At 44.8% G+C, this 26,671-nt stretch overlaps 1 long non-coding RNA gene across 1 annotated transcript in view; it reads right to left on the bottom strand.

Moving 5' to 3' along the window:
• The window catches only part of LOC144827745 (uncharacterized), a 126,700-nt gene that overhangs the window by 95,540 nt on the left and 4,489 nt on the right, over window positions 1–26,671 (bottom strand). Inside the window, exon 2 of the long non-coding RNA XR_013610342.1 lies at window positions 21,108–21,270. This is a non-coding gene — a long non-coding RNA (uncharacterized LOC144827745). The remainder of the gene's footprint in view (window positions 1–21,107; window positions 21,271–26,671) is intronic.

The following is a 26,671-nucleotide window of genomic DNA, read 5'->3' as shown; positions in this document are numbered from 1 at the left end:
GGGCGGCTGACTCTGGAATCTGGGGATCATGGTTCGATCCCTGGCTCTGGCGGCAGATTAGTCCAGCACCATGTGACTCTGGGCAATAGCTTGCTTAATCTTCCCTATGGCCCCCAGTGCCTAGAGACCCTAACGGGTGATTGTGTGCTTTACAAATGTGGATTATATATATATATATATATATACGTCCCTTTTAAAGAGGTACTACATGTACCCAGGGCCTGTAAATTAAATACTACTAGTGGGCCTGCAGCACTCTCTGTGCCACCCACTTAAGTAGCCTTTTAAACATGTCTCATGCCTGACATTATAGCCTGTGTGTGCAGTTTTAAACTGCCATTTCATCCAGGCAAAATAAACCTTTTGCCAGACATAACCCTTCCTTTTTAATACATATATAAGTTGCCTTATTACATTTAATAAGTGCTAATTTTTTGATTGGGAACTGGAGAGTATTTCATGTTTGGTGTCTGAGAAGTTGTAACTGAAAATCCGCCTAAATAGTGAAGTTGGATTTTAAGTTACCATTTTGACAATACCCCTTCTAGAAAACTGGTATCTTTCTGCCCTAACCATTAATTGACTGCAGCCTGTTCCTGGGTCACATAACTGAGTGCAGTTGACAGTTGGACTTTATTTATTTCTCCAGGAAAGCCACACTGTAGGGGTATTAGGTATTTGTGGATGGGCCATCAACCGGCAGGATGGAGGGCGGAGCTAACACAGCCCCACTTGCAACGGAAAAGGCTGTCCCCTACCTTCACACAAATGATTTTTCATCACGTCATTGTTTTGTGTTTTGTGTTTTTGCAGCAAGCTTGGAGCCAGGGCAAGGCAGGCAGGAAACATCAGGGACTTCAAAGGGAATTCTCTAGAAACATCTCCTACTTCAAAGTGAGCACTAGGTATAAATATTGGACCCTCAGATCCATCTCTTCAGTACACTATAGCAGAAGGACTGGTGTGCTGCTTTGCTGCCAGAAAGACTGCCACTCTGCTTCCCTGCTGCTCTGCTGCTCTGTTGACTGCTGGACTGTTTGTTGAAAAGGAAGATAAGACCTGCAGGCTCCCTGTAACTGCCCAGCTAGTCTGCTGCCTGAACCTGCAACTGGACCTGTGCAAGCCCTGCTGGCCTCTGCTGGAGTGAGTTCTAACCCCCAAAATGTGCCCCCAAGATCCTGGATCTTTGTGTCGAATTAGCTGAGCTCTCTCCTCAAGAAAAGGCAAAATCTTGTAGTTGTGGTCCCTTTGAAAACACGAATGGGCCAGTTCAGTTTGCACCAAGATCTTGGCATCCGTGCCACTCGCCAATGCTTTGCTCGTGTGAACCTGACTCTATGCGCCACATGAGTGCCAGCGACGCCTGGCAAAGCGAGACCTGCACTTTGTGAAACAGCATTGACAGCTCACAGTGACCACCATCGCGAAGCTCCAGTACTGACCATCCACCACGCCTGGCAGGATCTTCACGGTACCGAGCTGACCATCTGTGGTGCATAGCCTACTCTTTCCACTACATCAACGACCATCCGCGATGCTATCCTGGCTCTTTCTGGCTCCCTCCACCACAAACGGAACAGTTCAAGCTGGACTTTAGAAGCTAACTCTATCAACTGGGCTAACCTAGTCCCTGATCTTGCACACGCTCCATTGTGGTTAGCCTGAACTTGTGACTTTCACCCAGTCTTGCACCACCAGATAACCGTGAATGGCGCTTGGTGCTTTTAGGTGCTTTACTTTCCTGAAATCTTTAAAATTGCACATATCCAGTTCTACTGATTGGATGTGTGTTATTTTTGTGTCAAATATTTCATTACATTTTACTCAGTTTTTCTAAGTTGGTGTGGGATTTTTCTTGTCTTGTGTGTTCACTTTATTACTGTTTGTGTGCTGCAGAAATTCTTCACACATTGCCTCTAAGATAAGCCTAACTGACTTGGTAAGCTCCCAGAGAGCTAAACACAGGTTAATTTAGTGACTTTTCTGGTTCACCCTAACAAGGACTGTGGCTATTGCTTGAGAAGGGCTCATAGCACCCTCAATCAACAACCTACTTCTCACGACTTTACTTGAGCAGGATAAAGAAATACCAGTTTCTGCATATGCATTTTTTCAAGACCGTAACACATTTTTCATAATTTTGAAGCTTCATAGATATTGATCAAGCATTTTATGGGCCCACTTGCTTAACATTGGACCTCCGATAGACCTTTATCTTCACCTAAGATGTGATGGGAGTTAATAATAACATCAATCAAAATTCATTTAACAGTGCAACCCATTTGGCTACTCACTGAGAGCCAGGAATTGATAGCCACGTTTAAAACCAGGTTTATTACAAATTAATAATCAAATTCAAATACACTACCCTCAAAAACATGCTATAAAGATACAGAGTAAAACTGGGACTCCCAGGCGCCTGAAGAAATTCAGGCAAATTAGTTTTAAGCAAACAAGCAATTCTATGAATATAATGCAGAACCGTAGCATCAAAATCTGGATCTCAGAGAATAATTTAAGACTTTTGTTCCTATATTTTAGTAACCTAGACTTTCAAAGTCCAGAGGATGGTTTGAGAAAATGAACCTAGCAAATCAGAGAAATTCCATGAAGGAAGTCAGATCAGGACAAAAAGAAATCAAGTAGGGAAGCATTAGCATCTCAGAAGCTGGGTCAAGAGTCTTCTGTGGGTCAGGAATAAGTGTTCACCTTAGCCACACTTAAACAAGAATCAAAAGGAAGCATTGAGGTATAAATACTCTGAAAGTCCATTTAGAATAGTAAGGACTTAGAGAAGGTGTCTGCCAGGAATCTTCAAAGAATATGTGAAGCATCTGCAAAGCATCTGCAAGGGGTTGATAAGGGATCTGTGAAGGCATCTGCAAGGAATCTGTGTCCCAAGTTCAATGGGAACAATATGTTGTTAAAAATGATTATCTCTTTATTGCATTTTGTTATTTAACATTTTGTTGACAACTTCTAAAAAAATACAACAGGAGATGTGACTCCAGACATAGTTAATACTGAAAATGCGAATAATGTCTCAAGGTCACATTTAATATTTTCGACGTAAAGCCAGCATTCAAGAAGTGGAACAATATATTATAAAGTGCAAAGTCCACTAGGCAACAACCCCTCAATCACACCATCAGGCCTCCATTTTTCTTTTAAAATCCACAAGTTGCAGGTTGCCACATTGCTGAATTGTCCCACACTGGACATGGGAACAACATCACTCTCTCAGACACATGCGAATGGTAACAATTGTAAAACAGTTCATTCAGTTAGCTATCTGTTTCTCAGTGTACCTTCGTAAAGGTCCTTTTCTCAGGCTCTTTCCCCCTATCTCTAGAACAGTAATGTATCTGTTCTACAATTAACAATGAATGTGAATACCTGCAAGAAATGTTGCGTTAGCAGAAAAATGAAATCAGATTTATGCAGCATGATGAAATACAGGCCTACTTATGACAAGTTAAACGTTAATTTCGATGGTGCATATTTCACTGTCTTAATTCCATAAATGCTATTCATGTGAAGTAGCACACACATTAGATAAGTCACATTTCATCTCTATGGTGAGTACTAAATGAGGATAGTTCTCCATTAATCACACTTAGTTATGGCAATACACGCATGTGATTAAGTTCGCTAATCATACAGTGAAGGCATATTTCAATAAGGTCAAGTGCAACACTTGCTTTCATTCATTAAACCATACATGAGTCATGTGCCAAGTGTAATTTCATACAGTGTGCTTTTTAAGTGTCTGTGATGTATAAGGGGTGGGTAACCTTTGTGCTGCACCAATATCATTACAAGTGGCATGGAAAAGGGCCTGGAGTTTCCTCAATGTCAGATACTCTGTGCATTGTTAAATCTACTGGTGAATAAAATTCAGACATTTACTGGTGCCCCTAAACGTTACAGATGAGGAGATGTGGGAGGACATTTGACAGAAAATGTGATCTAATAGCTAGAGCTTTAGACTTTGAACCTTAAAAATATGGTTCAAGTCCTGGCCTCAGCTCAGCATCCTGTCATTCTGGGTAAATCACTTAATTTTCCTATGCCTAAAAAAATTCAATAATTCTGACCTTGTGTAATGTGATATGGTGCTCATATAAATCACTCTAATCTCCTTTGGCCTAGTACACACTATATAAAACTGCAAAAAACTAAATAAATTTAAAAAATGAAGAATTGCAAGGACACCGGTAATAATTGATCAATTTTCCCTGATAATTCTGACTTTTCACCCAGATTTTCACATGGAGATTTTACACCAGCAGAGTCTGTCTCTCTGAGTAAGAATAAACACATCTGCAGAAAGACTACAGATCTCCTATTTCCACTATAACAATTGGGAAGTTATCTTCCAAGTCACCGATATCAGTCCGAGACTACTTAATTGTAAGTTGCATATGCTTCTCTTCATTGGAAAAAATATTTTAACTGAAGAGCCACTATCTTCATCTTGATCTGTCTTCCATCTGGCTAGCCCCCTTTCCTCAGAACCTCACACCAGCTCCTATTCTCACTCTAATCTCTCCTATTACCCTTACCCTCCCTCTCCTACAGATTCTTGAATCAACACTCTGCTGAGCTGTCTTTCCTCTACCTTATAAGTAACATCTTCACTATTGTCCTCCCATAAAATGCCTAACCTTCACCTACCTTATCAAAAAAAAATTCTCTCACATTCAAGTTTCAAATGTCACTTCCCATATACCATCGAATAACTTCGACAGCAGCCAATAAATAATGAACTACATATTTTTTTCCACCAACTGAAGATACTTTCTAATGATCCTTTCTAAGAAAGTTGATATTAATTGGGGTGGGCAGGTGCTCACCTCAAGACATAATGATACTAACTTGGCAGGGTGAATCCCAAAGTCACTAAATTAACCTGAGTTCAAACCCCTTCTTGACAGACAGGCTTAACTTAGGGCAATGCCTAAAATATGTATGCAGAACCAAAACAGTAATAAAGTAAAAACACCTGACAATAGAAATTCCCAAACCAACTTAGAACAATAGAGTACATTGTAATGAACAAAATGACACCAAATTAACCAAATATTATACGGAAAACAAGAGATGTGAAATTAAAACATTTTAAGTATAAAGAGCACCAAAAAAGCACTGCCAAATATATGGAAGTGGTTGATCGAGACCTAGGCACAATTTCAAGTTGACCATGATGGAGCACAGTTCAGATACAAACAATGGCTTTATCACAGTCAAATATTTTACCTTCATACTTAGGGGCTCATTAGGATCGCGGATTTCCAGCATCCTCTGGGCCGGCGGAAGCCACCGCCGGCCCGGAGGATGCGGGAAAACCGCCGCGGATGCTTTAAATACCCAACGCCAAATTAGGATGGCTGGTGGGTCTTTGAATCTGTCCACCGCTTTTCCGCCGCGGTCGCCTTCCGAGCGCGGTGGAAAAGCATTAACATGGCTGGCGGTGTCTATCAGACACCGCCAGCCATATTATGATGATGGAGTAAAAAGTATGCTTTTCCACGGCGGCTTTTCCACCGTGGAAAAGCATACGGACCTTCACTTCGGGGCCCGTTGCGGGCCCCCTGGGTGAAGGGGGGTGGGGGGTGCACATGGGGGGGTACCTATGGTACCCCCCTGTATTTGTGTGAACAAAGCGGCAGGCACCGCGCGGTGCCTGCCGCTTTGTGCACGCAAATGCCGTGGATGCATTTTTAACATTGTGGGGGTGCAGCTTGAAGCTGCACCTGCCGCAATGTTAAAAATAGAGGATGTGACCGCCACCCTGGCGGTCAGATCCTAATCTGCATGGAGGGACCGCCGCTGGCCCTGCGGACGGACCCTCCTACTCTATGGTGGCGGACTCGGCCCCTATGTCTCTTTACAGCAAGGTTCCTCTGACTAGTACGCAGATCCAGGATTTTAAATGTTTTCTAAGTCCCAACATTTCAGTGTTGATGGGGCGGCTCCACTGAGCCACTTCTAAGTCTCCTGGGACCTGGGGAATACCACTTAGGTGCCAAGAATGACTCCAGCAGAGGGCCCCAGCAAGGTCCAGTCCAGGACCAATAGATACTGGTCATACCAAGTTTTCCTCAGTTCCTGTTTGTCCTACTGCAAACAATCTCATAGTGTACCTTACTTCAAAAAATTCAAGATGGAGAAACTCTCACTCCCTTGTACAGAACCTGTGTATGCATCCAGAGGTGTGGCTAGGGAAATGAGCAGTCTCTTCTGTGGTCACTCAGAACGGGTTCTAGGGTAGCTCCCTCCCAACTGGGCTTCATGTCAGCGTGGCTGGGGAACAAAAGGCTGCCTTTTCCATGTCTCACATAACAATTACGTGTGAAAGGGCAGGCCTTTTTGCAAGTGAAATGAAGTTCCTAGGTTCACTTTAACTGATCTTCCTGCATAGGGAAGAAAAACACCGTCTCACACCAAAGCCATTGTCTCTGATCTTGGAGTAGTTTTCACACCTCTTTATGGTCAAGTACTAGCTGGGCAGTTGCTGGAGAGCTAATGTAAATTAGCCTCCAGGAGCTTCAGGATGGGAAATGGTCACTTTATAAAAGTCACTTTCACAAAATGTTTATAAAACATCTAAATTCCCCATTGAACTTGTATTTTAATAAATATTAAAAACAGTGTTTGAATGAATTGTGTAGCTGATCCCAAACTTGAGAAAGCAAATTAAAATGTAATATTGCTTCCCAGTTTTCTTTATGGGCCAGCCACAACCTTCCACAGTGAAAATATGTTTTGAATGCTAGTCACTGCAAGGACATTTTAATCTTATATTTATATATGTCCTGCTTCAAATACCACACAAACTACATGAGCTACAATGCCTACATAGGGATGACATACATTTTTTAAAGGAAGGTTTTGTACTATCAAAAGTGTTATTTTGACGGGTCACAAAGCAGGTCTAAACTGAGGCAGTCAGGCTACAATGGTAGGCCTGAGGCCATGTTTTACTTGTCACACTAGTAGATGGCACAATAAGTGCTGAAGTCCACAGGTGACATTTAAATGTCCGTGCCATGGATTGTGTATCATACCAAGTACGTAGGCCTTGCAGGAGAATTTAATATGCCTATCTGGGATTGCCAAAGTTCTAAAAAATGTTAGTGGTCAGAGGACTTATAATGGACAGCAGTGTCTCAGCGTGCAGAATCTACAAACTACCAAATCAAAGAAATGCGGGTGACCTCACAAAAAGGGACATTTTCTAACACTAGCTCTCTGATTTCAAAGTTGTTCTAATCTTGAATGCACATGAATTTTGGTTAAAAAAAGCCTCATCCGAGTGGCTCTCCCTTTTAATCCTTCTCTCTCTTGTTTTCCCAGAGTCTGATTGTACGTGCTTGTGGTTTACACGCAGGAAGGATCTTAGGCATCAAGAAGACTTGGACCTACCTGCCAGGATACCAGCTGTAGCATGAGTTGTGACAATTACTCTGGCAGCATTCTCATTTGAATTCAATAAGCTATTTGAAAAACAGTGCACCTCTGTTTTCATGAGAGTAAGTCTGCATGAGGAGAGGGGCAAGGAAAGTAAAGGTGCAATACAGGCGGCTAATCCACTTGACTGCACGGAAGCTAATCAACCTGGGAGAGCTGTATGTACTACCTTGAACTTCACTACCTCGGAGTGTCACTGCATCAATGCTGCTGCTTTAGACACAGCTATTTTGTTATGATAGTTTTTCATGTAGTTCTCAAAGAAATGAACTGCACTTCCATGCCCCATACATCTACATCAACCGTTTTGAATTAAAGGTAATTTAATTATTTTGTGTTTGATTATATTATTTAGTTATTATACCTCTAATTGTAACCATAACTCTAAACCAAGTTTCTTTAAGTTAAATGTAGTCCTCCTAATGTATTTGAATTACATTCAAATGAATTAAATACTACAACAGTTTAACTTTTAATTCTATTAAATGAAATAAAAATACATTAAATAACTATACTTGACCCTGACCCTAACCCTTACTTATTTCAAGTAAATAGAATACAATAAATAGATAGTCATTCTATGCCCTATTACTAAATTAATTTATATTAAAGTGCAATAGTTAAGTACATATGTTTCCCTAAACCCAGCCCTGAATTAATTATTCCAACCTATTTAGAGTGGATTGTAAAATGTATTTTTCCCAGGAAAAACCTTGTGGTGAGGAGCAAGAAAAAAAGAAAAATTAAATCCACATCATGGGAGAAAACGCCCAGGATATGAGGGTCATTAGGGGCATATTAGCAAGGGCGTCTTCGCCGCTTTAGCGGGCACTTTTTGCGGCTAAAGCGGTGATATTTTATTCGCCCTATCAGCTGTTAGCGACAGCTTTCTGGCTAAAGCGACTGTTTTGGGGGCCGCTTTGCATGTCAGTGATATTTATCGCTACTGACATGCAAAGTAGGCGTTCCGGACCAAAAGACCACAGAAACAGCCGCTAACAGGCCTAACCCCTAATAGCAAAGAGGACCTGGCCCCGGTTAGCGATGAAAGAAGTCACGCTAACCGGGGTTATAGCAGGAATTTTTACACCTGCTAAATTCCTGACTTAGCCATTATTGTCAATGGAGGGTGGATTCTAGGGCTGAATCCCCCCTGCCTATTAGGAAGCTTTACGTTAGCGATAAAAGTTTTATCGCTGTTTCACTTGTGTTATTGGACAATGTTGCCGCTATCGCTGGATTTTCTATCGCATTGGAGATACACGTTGGTAATAACGCGCTATCTCCGTGATAGGATCCAGCGATAGACGGCGATAAAAAAAATGTGCAAAGCGCGATTTGCGATATTTATCGCAAGCTCTTGCTAATATGCCCCTTAGCTTCTTTGTTTTTCTGAAGTGATATCCTGCTTCAGGAGTTGGCATCTGAAAACCCCAAAAAAAGTTTTAGGTTTGGTGAAGGACTGTTAAAGCTGACGGCAGACTTCCATCAAATTTTTTGTACTGTGACGGCAGTTCCTTTTAATGTGCAAAGATGACCGCTGGACTGGCGCTCATCTCTAAATTTGACTGATGGTAGTCCCAAGGATGGCTTCAAGGGAAAGAGAGCAGCGCTTAGCCATATTTACTAAATATGGTCTGCTGCTGCTCTTTTCCCACTGGCTGGTGCACAAACAAGCTGCCTAGTACCACTCACACACCCTTGCACCATGGTGCAAATGTGTGTAAGAGAGGTCTCACATAGAGTTTGTATTGGAAGTATACATCAGTGCAAAAACTCCTGGGCCTTATTGATGAAGGCCTGCGTCACTTTTGTGCCACATTTGCGTCACTTTTAGTGACGCAACAGCAGCATAAATAATGCCATATTTACGAAATTACGCATCTAGGCAGATGCGTCACTTCATAAACCCCTGAGCTACATTATACCTGCATCAGGTATAATGTATGCAGGGTGGGCATTCCCTGCTAGAAATTGTCATATGAATGGCGCAGGTAAATCTATGAGATTTTACTGAGCCACTTCTAGGATTCCAATGCATCAAAACCTGACACAGGCCCTTTCACATGGGGCTTGCCGCATGTGAAAGGAAGATTGCTGGAGTTGCGTCATGCTTCTGACACAACTCCAGCAATGCACCACTTTTGCACCAACAGGTACGTCCGTAATAAGGATGTATCTGTCATTCCTTGCGACATGATGGGTCATACTGTATACATGACGCATCATTCGATGTTCACCAAAAGTTGGCAGGGTATGCCCACACATGGGTCCCTTGCTCACTTTGCCACTGGATTCAAGCTAGCATGGCAGATGAAGGGTGTTAACCTGAAACCGGTCCTGGGATGATTGTTTCCAGTTCAGGGAAGACCTGGCTTGACAACTCGGGCTGGATTGTTCCCCTGAGGCACAGTGTCAAGACTGAATTGCATATAGCTGGGTCTGAACTGAGGTGGTGAAGTGAGCTAAAGAACGATGATGGATTCAACTCAGATCTGTGACTGAGGTGAGAGTCTCAAAAGTTTTAGCGCGCCGTCCATAATCTCCTTGTGTTTGCTTTGTGAATAATGCACTCTTTCACGCCATACGTAGCGTAAAAGGGGAGGCCAATGAGTGTTGTAGTGAGCGTTCTATCGCAACACCCATTGTTTTTCACGCTGCACCATATTTACAAGTGTGGCAAAAATATGGGGCACTGCCAAATTTAAGACCGAAACAACCTGATCTTACTCTGGCAAAATGAGGAGAAATGCTTTGTCTCTCCTCGTTGTTGATGTTTCTGTGTGTGCTGTTTTGAGCAGCACACATAGAAACAGCAAAACACCATTGATTGTTTAAGTGCAGTAAGGTGTCCCTTCCTGCACATAAACAATCTTTAGAAAAAAGACACATTGCAACTTTTATGTGTGCTGCATTCTGGAGCACACATGGAAGTTACACAACTCCATTGGTGATTGTTTATGTGCAGGAAGGGACACATAAAAAATCTTTCCATGCAACGCAAGCACCACTGCACAAAGGTGCAAGAGTGCCAAAGTTGGTGCTAGGCAGCTGCAATTAGCAACAGTGTAGGGTGAAAGGTAGGGCTGCACCGTATTCTTGTAAATACGTTGCCGCCCTGCGTTTCTGAAGTGGCGGAGAGTGGCGTTAAGCCAACAAGGCTAACGTTGCGCTTCGTCACTTAATTGTGAATATGCCCCAAGGTTGCTTATTCAGGAACAGCCTCGTACCACCCATGTAAACTCCTTTGATGCAAAGTAGCACAAAGAACTGTTTGGAGAGAAAATTTGCTCATTTCCAGCAACAGAAAGTTTTGCACGAGAAAGTACACCCTTTCAAGAGTTTGCACAGTTTACGTAACTTTTGATAAGTCTAATTTCTAATTTAAAACATTTGTAGAGCGCAGCGTATTCCATACGGTTTCTTGGCGCTAGTAGTTCGTTTGACACCTGAAGAAAATAAGACCAGTCTTGGGTAGAGAGGGGCATTATACAGGGAAGGCTTGTTTGAAGAGAAAGGTTTTTAAATCCTTGCGGAACGAAAGATAATGGGTAGAATAGCGGAGATGATCAGGGAGGGAATTCCAAACAGTGGGGGCAAGAGTGGCAAAGTTGGTTCCGCCCCATTTTTTACGTTTAAAACGTGGGGTTAGGAGGAGGGATTTAGAGGAAGAACGAAGCTCTCTAGAGGGAACGTATTCCTTTAGTAATGAGGCAATGAAGGCAGGGGCAGTGCCTTGTCGGGCCTGAAAGACCATACACCCGGTCTTAAACAGGGAACGTTCTTTAACCGGGAGCCAGTGAAGCTCTTTGAGGAGGGGTGTGGAATGGTGGTACCGTGGGAGACCATAGACCAGGCGGGCCGCCTGGTTCTGAACCAACTGGAGTCTCCGCAGGCTATATAATGGGATGCCGTTGTAGATGGCATTAGCGTAATCTAGCCTCGAGATCACCAGTGCAGCCATGATCAACTTAAGTGCCTGTGGGGAAAAAAACCGGGAAACAGAGCGGATAGTGCGAAGGGTGAGAAAGCAGGAAGATACAACAGTGCTGACTTGTGAGTGGAGGGTGAGCTGGTTGTTGATTTTAATCCCCAATGTTTTAACTGTGGGTGACGGAGAGGGGGGGGGACCTAGAGAGAGGGGCCAGAAATGAGAATTCCAGGGACTGGACGAACCACCGGTGAGAACCAGCTCGGTTTTATCCGGGTTCAATTTCAGCTGGTTGTGGTTCATCCAGTCCCTGATGAAGGTCATAGTCGACTGAAAATTAGAGACAGAAGAAGGGGAAGTAGACAGATCGAAGATGAGCTGGAGGTCATCCGCATAGTTGTACACGGTGACCTCCAGCTGCTGAAGAGCAAAGATAAGAGGGGAAATGTAAAGGTTAAACAACAAGGGGGAAAGAGAAGATCCCTGGGGGACACCACAAGTGACAGGGATAGGAGTGGACGTGAAGTCACCCAACCGAACCGCCTGGGTGCGGTCCCTCAGGAATGAGGACAGCCAGATCAGGGCTGAGCCCTCGATTCCCGCCGCCCCGACACGGGACAATAAGATGGTATGGTCAACCGTGTCAAAGGCGGCGGAGAGATCGAGAAGCACCAGCGCCTGGTGTTTATTGTTGTCCATGCCCGTCCTGAGGGTGTCCAGGACCGACACCACGACTGATTCGGTCGAGTGTCTGGGGCGGAAGCCGGCCTGGCGGGAAGCCAACCCACCGTTGGCCTCTACGTGGGCGCTGAGGACCGCGGTGGCATGGCGTTCCAGCACCTTGCCCAGGTAGGGCAGCAGGGAGATAGGGCGGTAGTTGGCTGAGATGGTAGGGTCAGTGCCGGGTTTTTTCAAAATGGGCACTATGAAGGCTGTTTTGAGTGCCGGGGTCACTACTCCCTGAGCGAGTGAGTTGTTGAGAAAGGTGATGGGGGCTTCAGGGCAAGAGGAGTAAATATGTTGCAAGATACGAGCTGGACAAGTGTCTGCCGGAGAGCCCGACTTGACTTTGGGGAGTATCTCGCGGAATGAGGCCTCAGTGAGGGGAAGAATAGAGGTGAGGCGATTGAGGACGGTGGGGGAAGAGGGGTCCACAAAAGTAGGTGAAGGGGGGGGGATGTTAGCCTTGATAGTAATGATTTTGTCTGCAAAGTAGGTATTGAGCTGATCGCAAAATGATTGAGATGGAAGGATTTGCGAAGAAGCTCTGTCAGAGTAAGCCAAGTTGTTAACTATGCTGAATATTTCTCTGGATTTATTTTCCGCTGCCTCTATTTTTAAGGAAAAATAGGTGGTTTTAGCAGAGAGAATAGCAATTTTGTAAGTAGCAAGTGATTTGAGATAGAGGGTTTTTGCTGCGGAGGAATAGTTTCTTCTCCACTGTCTCTCCGCCTGTCGGGTCGATAGTTTTAACTCTTTTAGGTGGTCGTTAAACCATCTGTTGGAGTCCTTTTGTCGTCGGATGGAGATACGACGCAAGGGGGCCACAGAGTTACAGCCTGTAGTCAGCCAGGTGTTCATGGCAGTGGCTTGAGAATGGGAGGAGAGACCGGAGAGAGACGGGGTGGAATTACGGAGCAAGGAAGACAGAGAAGGAAGGTCAACTCTGTTCCAGTTCCGCGCCCAGGTGTTTCTGGCATGTGGAACTTTAGGTACAGAGTGGTGAGAGATAGAAAAAGAAATAAGAGCGTGGTCAGACCAACAGCAGGGGGATACCATCACCGGGGATAATTGAAGGTTGAGGGACCAAACCTGGTCCAACAAGTGGCCGTGGGAATGGGTGGGGACCGTTATGTGCGGGACAAAGTTCAAAGAGGAAAGAGATTCGGTGAACTCTTTGGAAGCGGTGCACTCAAAGGGGTCCGAAGGCCAATAATTGAAGTCGCCAAGCACCAAGACCGAGGCGTAGTTGACCACCAAATTGGCCAACAGGTCTTGAAATGCCGGCAAAAATAAAGGAGAGGACTGGGGGGGACGGTACATAAGGAGACAAGTGATGGGGGGAGAAAAGGATAAGGAACGGGCCACAAGGAATTCAGTAGGGACAATGGGAGAATAGGAAAGAAATTGAAAATGTAATTCTGAACGGGCGATAAGCGCCACGCCGCCGCCGGCCCTGCCCGCCGGACGATCGGCGCGCAGGGCAACGTAGGAAGGGGGGAGAGTAGCCAGGAGAACAGGAAGGGAGGAGTCACAGAACCAGGTTTCGGTTAATAGCAACAGATCCGGCTTCTCAGTGTCAAGCAGGGTAAACAACTCATGATGGTGCTTGACCGCTGACCTTGTATTAAGTAAAAGAATAGATAGCGGCGGAGGCGAGGAGGGAGGGTCAGGCAGGGGCGGGTTCCGCGGTGGAGGGATCGAACGGACGGAAAGTGGCCTAGAGGTGGGGGAATGGGCAAGGCCTAAGGAAGCAATGTGCCTTAGTATAGTTTCTGGAAGAGGCCAGTCTCCTTGGAGGGTGGTGAGCTGCTTGGATGAATACAGGGTATGTTGGGCAAGGGGTCGTGCCCCAGGCCCCGTCCGGCCGCGGACGGGCGCAGGCGGGCTTGACTTAGGCGCTGCGCTCCCTAGGATAGCACATTTGATAAAGGGGATTTGAGGGCGGGAAGGGGGCGTGGCCTCAAAGTGGGCGTGGCCGAGCGTGGAACAGGCCGAGGGGAGGGGGTCACGTGAGCGTTTGATCCGCTGCACGGCGCCCTCCAAAATGAGAATAGCAGTGGGAGTCCAGGTGAGTTAAAAGCACAAGTATTAGATCACAATGACACAAAAATCATTAAAAACGAGCACTCCCGGCTATTTTGCCTCAGGAGACTAACAAACACCCCAGCGCTAGCGTCTCAGCGCTTATAAAGGGCGGGAAGGGGGCGTGGCCTCAAAGTGGGCGTGGCCGAGCGTGGAACAGGCCGAGGGGAGGGGGTCACGTGAGCGTTTGATCCGCTGCACGGCGCCCTCCAAAATGAGAATAGTAGTGGGAGTCCAGGTGAGTTAAAAGCACAAGTATTAGATCACTGCCCCAGGGAGTGTTGATATGAACCCAGCATATCTCTGCCGCCCTATCTCCCCTCAGAATAGCTAAGCTTTTAGTTTATCAATGTAATAGGACTCTCAGCGCATGACGCGCTCAAGAAGAAATATATGAATGAATATGTTTGTTTCAACACTATTTCTTAAAATTAATTAATGGAGCTTTTATCTAGTTCGCATTGTTTTTCGGGGAGAAATTGTTACTGGACATGTATTACATTAATGTTGTCATTGCTTGTTTGGAACTTTATTTAAGCTTATCCTAGCTACGTTTTTCCATCAACTATGAGACTGTCGGCCAGATTCATCAATGTCCCGATTTGCGAGTCCTTAATAGCGATTATGAAGGAATCGCTATTAAGGACTCGCAAAACGGGATTCATGTAGAAATCGCACAATTAAATGCGATTTCTACAGCTTCCTTATTTGCGATTCGCAAATCGCAAATAAGGAAGCAATTTCAAGGGTGCCAGGGGTGTCCAAAGGACACCCTGTAGCATCCCTGAAATGCAAATGTACACAGGTGTTGCGCACACACATGTCCAAAGGACATGTGTGTGTGTAACATGCAACTTAGAAAAATGCACTAAAGTGCTTTTTTCGAAGTTTTCGCTATTTACCACGAAGTTACACTTCGCGGTAAATAGCGGCCCCATATTGCGAATCCGCAATTTTTAAAAGGTTCATGAATAGCATTTAAGGAATCTCTAATTGAGATTCCTTAAATGCGATTCTTCGCAATTTTGCGCTTTCTGTAATAGCGATTTTTGCATTTGGGATGATGAATCCCAAATGCAAAAATAGCGCTCGCAAAGGGCCGGATTCTCAGAATCTGGCCCTTTGCGAGCCGATTTTATAATGATGAATCCGGCTGTGTATTCCGTGAAGAGGCCATTTATTTTATTTTCTAATCCTCTGCTACCATCTGCTGGAAGAGAAAGTAATATTGCTCAATTGATTTGTCGTCTTTCCGGGAATTTCTTTCTGCATGAATAGCTGGTGCATGCAATCTTTATTAAAAGTGGAGACTGATGTTTTTGTTGTCTTTCCTGCGACGTCACTGTCTCTGACAGTATTACCAGTGCAGAAGGTGCATTCTGACACATCTTGATAGCAAAAGATGTTCTTGTTCAACTTCAGCTTTAATTAAATGGTGCCTCCATTGCCACGTGCTGCTATCAGAGCTCTCATTAATTACTGAAATGGGAAGTGGGCCAAGTTCTTCCCCAGCATTCATTTCTCACCAATATATTAATTTCTTTATCGGCACAAACGTTTTCAGTTGCTGCAATGCGGTCAACACGTGCAGCTTGATTTGGCTGTGCAGGCCCGTCTATGTTGACAATGCGAATCTTTTAAACTGCTCAAAGTGTGAGCGGGGAAGGGCTTTGCAGTGTTCAAGGGCGTCTGTCTTTCTTGTTTCAGTCTCCTATGGGTGATTTGCTAATGTAAGTGCTTCATATCGTGAAATATCCTTTTTGTTTTGTTAGGGTTAACTATAATTCTTACAGCATTGTTTAACCCCCGATCCCCTCCCCAACCCAGTGTTGAGTTTTTCTCATGTTTGGGCAATTCACAGTTAATCCTTTATAACGTTTTTAAAACAAAAGAGAGTCAGGCTAGATTTGCATCCATTTATTCCGACATGTTGGGGATCCCAAGGATACACAGGGTGTGTGAATTCACCAGGAGGAAGCTGAAAAAATAGCCAAAATATAGCTACATTTTTTGGTGAAAAATGGGGAAAAAGTGCTGTACAAGAAAGCATATCTTTGTTTTCTAAAAATTGCGTTATCGAATGGTGGTTTGCTGTGCTAAGATGGCCATCTTGGCACCTTACAGGAACGAGGAGCGTTGTAAAAAACATTTTTACCACAGTGTGTGCATTTTTCTAAGGGGTAGTTCATTTTTCCTATTTTATGTGTTTTTGTTTTGCCTACTTGCAGTTTGTCGTGGAAATGAGTGTGAAACCCATTGGTGAACCCAGAAATCTACACCTCTCTGAAAAGTACACAACGTTCCGATTTCAGATAGGGGCAATTTCCCAAATAAACTGATCACTAAAATTAACTTATAAGCAGTAGGTGGGTATGTATTCAACTGTACTTTTTTGCCCCAATGAATGATAAAGAATAGCAATACACCTTTATGTCCATCAAACCCTTCTCGCTGCAGTATTATATAGTATTTGTTGCATGACCAAAAAAAAACAAGCAATACCAAGAGCCAACAACTGAGCTAAAGCTTAAGCATTTTAAATGCTGCTTAGATACTGAGGAAACATAATAAAATGATGGACGGAGTGCTGAAACTTTTCAACCACTCACCCCCTTACTAGAGATCTGGGTTTAATCCATCGTTCTTTTGCTCACTATGCCAGCCCAGTTTGGACCTAGCCATATGCAAACTAGTCTTGATCCTGCTCCTAATAGGAACAGTCGAGCCCGAACTACCAGGCCAGGTCCTCCCTGGACCAGAAACAAGCACCCCTCTTCAGCCGGGCTAGCTTGAATCCAGTGGCACAGCGAGCAAGGGACCCATGTCTGGGCATACCCTTGACCCCTTAGAAACTGAGGCACATATTTACAAGCCCCTTGCACCACAGGAGTGTCACTTTTGTTTATGCTTCGGTGGCACTGTGGGCTGGCCCGTATTTACAAGGGCAAGCAAAGCCACTTTGCATGACTTTACATGATCTTGTAAAAATGCCCCTTTCAGCCCAGCCACATGCCGAGAATCTCACATTAGGATAACACATTTCCAGCAATTTTTCCCCATTACCGCAATGCCTGAGATAGTCACGCAAAAGAACCGTGTCCTTAAATGTGTTAAAAATGTGTCGTTTCAGTTTCTTGCTTTTCTGGGACAGACACATGAGCGCCGAGCACTGTTTGTCAAAGGCCACAAGATGGCGATATTGTGCAGCGGGAGGTAAATGATTCTCAATGTATTATCACATGAAACTATGCTGCTGTCCCAGAAACTCATTTCCAAGCCAAAAGAAGTTCAGAGTTTTGAAGACTAACCACACATCTGTATAATTAATGTGATAAGAATCCCCTGTTCAAACCATATTATCAAAAAGTTATGGATGGCCAGCCACAGAACCAAGCTTCGAAATACATGGCAAAAACTGGGTCAGTCTATACTGCAGTAAAAGAGGGGTCTAATTGGAGAACTGTATAAGGAGAAGGAGGGGGCAGGGTGATTAGTGGCCTAGTATCCAGAGCTGTCTATTTTACTGACTGCCTTCTCCTATAGCCTCCTAATAATTTAATTTACTTTTGAGTCACTACCCCCTTCTCCAATATCCTAATAACTTAATTTACTTTTTAGAGCATGCGATGCATCATGATGAGCCTTAAAATGAAGTTAGAGCTGCTGCTGAAGCTTCAGAGCCCAGCTTCAGGCAGCTGAGATCAAGGTCCAAGAGTAGTCGGACTCGGGTCCCACGTGGCAGAGAGCTGGGACAGACTCTGTCAAACGATCACGATCTGTTCATGCAATTAATTTAATTGATTGCCATTAAGGGAGGACCCAGGAGAGCCAGTCCAGCTCAGCACAAGCCAGCGAAGGCCCAGAACTTCTGTTTAATGTATTGTTACTCTGCAGCCCGCCCAGAAACAGGTGTCCGACCTAGGCTGTGGGCTGTGTAATGCTACTACTAAGTATAGGTGACATTATACTGTTCGCGAGAAAGTGTCATTCATAGTAGTTGAATATGGTATGGTAAAAAGTTTTGTACCGCGCTCGCCCACCGTACGGTTTCATGGCGCTCATGACAAATGCGGGGAGGCTGGGACGTGTGTTTTACTCAAAAGCAGACTGGAAAAGATACGTTTTCAATAATTTACGAAAACAACCATAAGTAGAACAGTGACGGAAGCATTCCAGGTCTTGGGGGCACAAAAAGAAAAACAAGAGCCGCCATGTTTTTTCCGTTTGGTTTTTGGAATGACTAACAGATTGTGGCCAGAGGAGCGAAGATTTCTGGGAGGGACATAGCATTTCAATTTAGAGGTAATAAAGATGGGAGCAAGATCAGATAGGGCTTTAAAGATCGTACAGCCCAGTTTGAAGATGCAACGCTTAGCTACAGGGAGCCAATGGAGGCTCCGCAGTAGAGGCGAGACATGTTGATGACGAGGTTGATGATACACCAGGCGAGCAGCCTGATTTTGCACAAGTTGCAGTTTGTGAAGGAGGTATGCAGGGATGCCCGCATACAAAGCATTGGCGTAGTCAAGTCTTGACGTGACCAGGGCCATGATGACAAGGATCAGTGCGTCTCTGGTAAGAAATCTACAGATTTTTCGTATCCTGCGTAGTTGGAAGAAGCAGGATGACGTCACCACACTGATCTGGGGCCCCATGGATAGGTCACTAGAAATTACCACGCCAAGACTCTTCACAGATTTAACAGGACAGGGAGGGAGCCCTAGTGAGGGGGGCCAAAAGCTGTCGTTCCATGGATTGGCTGCTCTACCCACCAGAAGAAGCTCAGTCTTTGTAGGATTGAGTTTCAGTTGGCTATGAGACATCCACTCAGAAATCTCAAGCATGGTGGACTGAAAGGTGGTACAGGAGGAGAGGGAGGTATCAGTGGGAAAAATTAACTGTAAATCGTCCGCATAGTTAAAGATGGTAGCAGAGGACTTACGAAGGGAAAAAAACAGGGGTTGCATATATAAATTAATTAATAACGGGGATAGAGTGGAGCCCTGAGGGACACCGCAGGACAAGGGAGAGTAGGAAGCCGAGAAGGTAGACAGATGCACTGCCTGCAAGCGATTATCCAGAAAGGACTTGTTCCACTCAAGAGCCGTACCCCGGATGCCGGCGTTCCCGACACGGTCGATCAATATTGCGTGATCGACCGTGTCGAAAGCCGCCGACAGATCCAGAAGGACAAGGGCCTGAGGGATGTTGTTATCAGCGCCCTTTCTGAGGGTGTCCATGACAGCAACAATGACTGACTCGGTGGAATGGAGGGGACGGAAGCCAGCTTATTGGGCCTCCAGGAAAGATGAAGTCTCAATGAAGGTACTCAGGCAGCGAGTGACATAGGCCTCATAATTACACTGCCATTATGAAAACATCACACATAAACAATCTGAAACCTAGGCTGTTATGCTCGTTTTTACACAGAACTCTACGTTAAAGGGGCGAGTCATGGGTGTTGCTGTGGGTGTGCCCATGCAACACCATGGCTTTTTGACACTGCCGCAGATTTCAAGGATTGGTAAATTTGAGGCAGCGCCAAAAACAAATTAGGGGAGGCATTAAAGTTGTGAACGAGGAGAAATACTTTTATTTCTCCTTGTATTTTGCTCTCTCTGTCTGTGCTGCATTCCGCAGCACACTTAGAAGGAGCAAAATACCATTAATTTTTGTGTAGGAAGGCATCCCCTTCCTGCCCAAAGGCAATCATACCTGCAACACAGGCATCCTTGCACCATGGTGGCATTTGCACTCAGCTGCTGTCTTAGCACAGGGGGTGCGCCGTATTCCTTGCATTTTTTAAATGATGCGGATCTGTGCAGCACAATTGCTTGCGGCGCCGAGCTGTGCCATTTTATTGTAACTATGCCCCTGAGTTTAGGAAAACTGGTTGTTTTACTTCTCTGAGATTGTGATTATTCACTCTCCATGTGATTCAGAAGGCATTTTGCAAAGTGGATTAATGTTAGCACCTTGGATTATATTTCAAAGCCAAAAATAAACAGCATTTCAATTGATACCAAATGTGCTACTATTCTTTCTTCCTACACTTCCCCTAATAAAAATGATACCCCTTTTGTGTAAGTGTACCTTTTGCACACAATAGTAAAGGCCACAAAACTCAATGTGGAGCCATGAAGAATTTTGTCCTAAAAATTAGTCTATTTCAGCGATGCAGAAAGTTGAAGTATTTGAGCCGCCACCCAGGAATTTGCACCTTTCTCCTGATAATAATCCTATCCCACTTGTGTGTTTAAGCCTAGCACCTATAACACAAAAGCCCCCAAAATGCAACATGTAGATATCAAGTTTTTGTCTTGATAATTGATCTATTTTGGCAACGTTGTTGTCACGATCCCCTCATGGGTGGTAGGCCTAGTGTGCAGGGCTGTTGTTGTATTACCCTTGTGGCGTTTAGTGGCACTCCATGATATAATGACTGATGTTCCCGAAAGCCCGTGATTCCATGGCGCTTGATTCCCTGCAAGCTTCCCCCAAAATACCGTGAACCAATAGATTACCTTGCACCAGCTGCTACTAGGGCGTTGGTGTGGATTTCCATTGAGTCTCTGCAAACTTCCCCTAGAATCACGTTAACCAATGGATTACCTTGCACCTCCTGTTGCTCGTGCTATGCACGTTTGAGCAAGAATGATGCATTTGTTTCCTGTTATTTGGTTCCGATCATCAAGTTGAATCTGCCCTTCCTGTACAGACAAACCGAGTGTAGTAACACTTGTTTCTTCAAGGGTTTGAGAACCTTCCTGACAGCCTAACATGCCACACATCATCCTGCTACATCCGTTGAGCCTTTGAGAGTATATATAAACACCACTCATCCGAGTCGTGGCTTGGCCTCACTCCCTGTGGAACAAGCTTCATTCTACCGACTCACCTGAAGAATCCAGCCAGAATGGAGAAGCACTCCAGTCTCCTTAATGTCCAGGTTTAACCAGTTCTTCCCCTGTCTCCAGCTCCCCTCGCCTCTTTCAGCTCTTCCTCCTGCACAGCTACTCCTGTTCCTCTGCAACACCCTGAGTCAAAGCCTCAAGACCATCCTCAAAATTCAAACAAATGAAAGAACTAGGATAAGTAATTGATATCAGGTTAGTGTGTACTAATCCTCCTATAGTAGTAAGCCGGACCAAGTAAAGACCATAAATGTTTCCTTCATGCCCTCTCCATGATTTCCTTCAGCTCTTCTTATGTGTTTATGCTCTGGACCCCTCTTGCAACCTTGGAGCTTGAACTGTGATTGCAAAAGAACAAAAGACTTTAGCTCTGTGTTTCTCTGATGAACAGTAGGGCCAAGAGAGTTTGCTGAATGTATGAGCCTTGTATCAACCTGTGTTCCGAGTATAATCCTTCGGTGTTAATCATAACGCCTGTGCAAGTTATCAAGCTGCTTTGCGTATAAATCCCGACACCTGAAGGATTCTGGGGTTTTAAGCATTTACCCTTTAAGACCCCGCCATACTGGCAAAATTTTGGGTGGAGACAGTTGGTGTATTTTGCCGTGTTTTCCGAGATAATCCACCTAAGCACCAGGTGACTTCTGCGTCTGAAACATTTCAAATATTAGTTCAAGAGACGTGTGACGGGTTGCATCATTCCCAGTTGCACCAGACGATTATTCACCCCTCCTTTTGGCACATTTATCTGTGCTCTACATCCACAGATAACTCAAGCATCAATATAAAGAATCGTGGCAACTGTCAAATCAATCGCGTATTTACCTGAAGCGGATTGGCAAACCAAGGACTACGTGAATAGGGGCTGATTATTTACTAATCCTTACCTGAATGCCTAATATTACACGTGTTACTGAACCTATTGACTAAAGAAGCCCTGAAGAAGTTCCCGTGGCACTAGGGAACGAAACGCGTTGGCTGTGTGCCGGTGTTTTATTCAAGATTTCAATAAAAAGAAGATTTCACAAAGTTTTCACTTGTCATTGGTCCTGACTTCTACAAAGTGCACCTTCCTTTGTTTCTGAATTCATAGTCCTTGGGTGTGCCAGTAACTCCAATCTGTGTTCCAAGTTTAATCTTTGGGAGGGCTAGTAACTCCATTCTATGTTCCGAGTTTAATCAATGGGAGTGTCAGCACCTCCAACCTGTGTAACCAGTTTGATCCTTGAGAGTGCCAGTAACTCTGACCTATATTCTAAGTTTATTCCTGGGAGTGCCATAAACTCCAATCTATGATCTATGATGCTGTGTTTGCTGATGAGACCTGTAAGTGTATGTTACTGATGTCCAAGTATGGTCATGGTATGTTAAGGTCTGTTAGTTCACTGATAGTAACTGCCTCCTCTTGTTATTCCCTGTGTATTGTGTCTTTCCTAAACCAGAGATTCTGGACCAATGCTCATCTACACCCTGAAAACAGAAGGTCTCATATGTGACAACTCATGTTAGGCAGTGTCGCATCAGCCGAACCAGTACAGCAACTCTCTCTTACTTATTTTATCCCAACTCCATTCCCCTAAGGGCCATGTGATATCTAAGAAGTTTGATCCTTTGATGTAGTGTGGGTCTGAATGTGATAGGAGGTCCAGCATCGGCTACAGTGTCGTCTCCGTGATTGGGAGCGGGTGAGTGCATAAAAGAAGGTCAAGCCTTGCATGCATCCACCGCTCAGACAACATAGATGACCAGATACACTCTCAGGCTACCCGTGGACACCCTGAGTGTTTTAGATCTAGCATAGGCTTTAGTGGATTTACAGCATAAAGTTCCGTCCTTGCGACAGGCAAATCAGTCACTTAGGGACGAACTGATCAGGTGTCACCCTTGTCCCTCACGGTGGTTATGTGAGGTGGAGACTGGGACGATTCCCAAGTACACACATCCCGTTCTACACCCTCACACTTTAGCAATTTGAACAATCTAACAATCACCTCTGCAACCAGACACGCAAATCCAGTTCATGTCACAGTTACCAGTCCAGTCAGAGTGCCCTTGGCCCCATCCAAATGATTTGTGGAGGGATTTTCACAATTTTTATGCATTCTGGAATCAGTGCCATTTGCAATTTCTTTGTAAACCAGGAGCCTTTGCCTCCGATCCTGCTAGAATAACATTTATCATGTCCAATCTCGGGATTACAGCTGCTAATTGAGCTATTCCACTCATTGAAAATAATGAGCCGTTTTTACATGATTTTGGAAGGTTTAACGAAGTGGTATGTCATCACCTTTGGTATGCACACTTTTGTGTAGGTCAGTGATAATGAGTTGCTAAAACTCCATCAGGGCAGTAAGGACCTCCTTACCTACTTTACTGATTTCTGTAAGCTAGTAACGGAAACCCAGTAGCCAGAGGAAAATTGGTCTTCTTTCTTTTATAAAGGGTTAAGGGATGACTCAAAGGATTTCCTAGTGCACATTGTGCATTTACTCTCAAATTTTTCTGAGTTAATTGAGTTAGTTGTCAGGCTTGACCATAGTTTAATAAACCCCCCCTAGGGAACCCAGACGGCTAGTTGTGCACTCTGAGCAGAAACAGTTAGAGTCTAAGGGGCAGATTTATGAGGCACTTGCGCCACGTTTACGCCGCTGTTGCGTCACGCAAGGTGGCGTAAACGTGGCGCATCCCTACGAACGATTTACAACGTGACGCATCTAGGCAGATGCGTCACGTTGTAAAGCCCTGCGCCGCTTGTGGGCGTTCCGGCGCAGGGTGGGCGTTCCGGGGCAGGTGCGCCTCGCAAAAGTGGCTGAGTGAAATCTATAAGATTTCACTCAGTCACTTTCAGGACAATGCTGCGTCAAAAGCCTGCTCCTGCTTGAAGCAGGCGTAGGTCTTGACGCAACATTGTGGAGATGGGGCACCCCCGAACCTTGCTGGAGCTGCGTCGCGCTTGCGACGCAACTCCAGCAATGCGTCACCTTTACGGCACAGATGCGTCACGCATCTGTGCCGTTTTTGCCCCATGGTGCGCCGCATCATAAATGCGGCGCACCAAGGGTGGCGGAGCTGTGGCGCACTGTGGCGCATGTTAACTGGCGCATCCCTGGGGATGCGCCAGTTAACATAAATCTGCCCCTAAGAATCAAGATAACACAGAACCCATGCTGAATGGAGGCTTGTGCAGTCCTCTGATTGTCAAGGAAAAGGAACTTAGAAAGAAACTAAGCCTATGTCTATATTGTGGTAAAGCATGGCATTTTGCACACGAATGCTCTGCCAAGCCAAGGGCAATTCAGAAGGCTGGTGCCTTGTCTTCTGAAGCAGTGCTAAAAAAGCTGGAATGCCCAGCTGACACAGGGGTCACTCAGTCGGGTGTGGTTCTTGAACTGACCCCCCATTTACCTTCCTAATTACTCACATAAGGGGTCACGATATTTAACGATACCAGTTACCCTTATCACTACTCCTCAACAGAGGCAGGTTTTACCAATACTTCTAGATTCTGGGGCCATAAGAAACGTCTTAGATCAAGCCTTGGCCAGTTCTTTACATATCCCACGGGTTAGACAAGGCGAACCCGAGCATGTTAAAGCAGTAGATGGCTCTGAGCTCTCTTCTGGGATGGTTGCATACTAAACTACTTGACTATCCTTGGTTTGTGAGAAAGGGGATACTGAGACCTTGACCTTTGATCTCATTGACACACCTAACTTTGGCACTATCTTAGGAATCCCTTGGCTTCAGCTGTACAATGTAGCCACTGACTGGCCCCTTAATCTTGTCACCTTGAGGTCCCATTAATGTCAAACTCTTTGCTATAATAATTGATCTTGATTTGTGCAGCTCCTAAACCAGACCCTTTGACCCTGCTTCCAGTAGAATACCAAGACTTTCATGACATCCTTGTTGTAAAAAAAGGTACACAACTGCCTCCTCATAGGGAATTTGGTTCCCGCTATAACTTAATTTGGGCACAACACTTCCCTGTCATCAGGATTATGCTCCCTCAGAGCCTAAAACAGAACATTCTCTTTTTGCAAAATTGGATAGAAAGAAGGTACCTTTTCAGTGGTCCCAGGAGGCCATTTATGCCTTTCACTTATTCAAGGAACAATTCACCACAGATCCAGTACTCAGACCTCCAGAACCCACGCAGCCTTACTTGGTGGATGTAGATGCCCCCCCCAGGTGGCTGTGGGAGGTATATTATCACAACGTGACAGCACAACAGGATACATGCACCCGGTTGGCCCTTTTTCCCAAAAATGATAGCTGGCAGAGTAGAATTACAGAATTGCTCAATAAGAGTTATAGGCCATTAAATTATGCTTTCAAGAATGGTGGCACTACCTCTTAGGGTTGCAGCATTTTATCACAATATACACTGATCATATGAATCTCCAATTTCTCAGGTCTTTGAAAGCCTTGACCCCGTAGACTAGTTAAGTGGTTATTATTCTTAAGTGAATTTCATTTTGTTATCATCTATCAGCTAGGCACACAACAGATTAAGGCTGATCTACTATCTAGATGGGCTTACACAAATCAGGGTGCTCAGGGGCAGACACCTCAGAACATTGTAGACTCAGAACACATAATAGGACTCTGCGACCAAGAATCTTTCTTGGATAAAGTCAGGTGGAGGATGATTGAAAAAGAAATAAACTCTAGGATGAATGAAAAAGATAATCATGTACACAGTGAGCTTTCTTACCGTAGTACCACCTTATATGCCGCCACAAAAGAATTAAGCCTTAACGTGATGTTGTGATACTCCATTAGCAAGTCATCCAAGAATCTAAAAGACTCTAGCAAACCATCAGCAATGGTTTTGGTGGGCCACTTTGCCCAAGGATGTGCATGACAATGTTCAGACCTGCCCAATATGTTCACAAAATAAGGTATCCCACTCCACCCCATCTGGCTATTTACGAACCTTGCCAGTGCCACCACATCATTGACATACCCTATGAATAGACTTTATTACTGATCTCCCTACTCCAATCGCTATACAACCATTTATGTGGTAGTAATCAAATCAAATCAAATCAGGTTTTTGTTAAGCACAACTACTCCATCAAGGAGGGGGACTGTCGAAGAGCCAGGTTTTGAGGTTTCTTGCGAAGATGGGGAGCGATGTTATCTGTCTGAGGTGGAGCAGAAGGTCATTCCAGGCTCTGGCCATGCAGAAGGAGAAGCAGCGGCCTCCCGATCTTGTCTTTCTGGTGCGGGGACCACGGCGTAGGAGAGCTGGGCTGATCGTAGGGTCCTTTGGGTTGCGGGGAATTTGAGTCGGCTGTTCAGGTATGCTGGTCCGGTGTCGTGGAGGGCATTGTGAGCATGGGTTAGCATCTTGAAGGTGACTCTAGCTTCGATGGGGAGCCAGTGGAGTGTGCGCAGATGCGGGGAGATGTGGCAGTGGCTTGGCAGGTTGAGGAACAGTCTTGCGGCGGTGTTTTGGATGTTCTGTAGCTTGCGGGTGACGTTTTTGTTTATTCCGGCATGGAGTGCCTTGCCGTACTCGAGCCTGCTGGTGACCAGGGCA

The sequence above is a fragment of the Lissotriton helveticus genome, chromosome 4_1, assembly GCF_964261635.1.
Source record: "Lissotriton helveticus chromosome 4_1, aLisHel1.1, whole genome shotgun sequence".
Classification (NCBI taxonomy): Eukaryota; Metazoa; Chordata; class Amphibia; order Caudata; family Salamandridae; genus Lissotriton; species Lissotriton helveticus.
The sequence above is the reverse complement of the archived record's forward strand: the minus strand, read 5'-3'. Positions and strand labels throughout refer to the sequence as shown.